Source organism: Theobroma umbraticum, unplaced genomic scaffold (assembly GCF_002168275.2).
Source record: "Theobroma umbraticum cultivar Fairchild unplaced genomic scaffold, ASM216827v3 scaffold_7.0, whole genome shotgun sequence".
NCBI classification, from domain to species: Eukaryota; Viridiplantae; Streptophyta; class Magnoliopsida; order Malvales; family Malvaceae; genus Theobroma; species Theobroma umbraticum.
In genome coordinates, this window is record NW_018397278.1 from 1,185,699 (window position 1) to 1,186,016 (window position 318).

Here is a 318-nt window from a genome sequence, read left to right on the forward strand (position 1 = left end):
ATGGATGGCTTTCACTTCACATTTCTCAATGCAAACAACAAGTTATGATGTGTTAGAAGCAATATGAAAAAGAATTCAATTTAAAGTGATTTATAAGATTAGAATATAGTTAAAGTAAGTAACGAGTCTTTCGAAGGCATGAGTGACAATAAATGGACTTTTATTATTAATAGATGATTTTTGCTTCACATTTTAGATGCTAACATCCAATTATAAAATACTTTTAGCCAAAAATGAAAAAACTTTTGATTTAAAATTATTTAGAAGATTATTAAAACACTTAAAACAAGTACCATAGCTTTTGAAGGCACTCGTGAC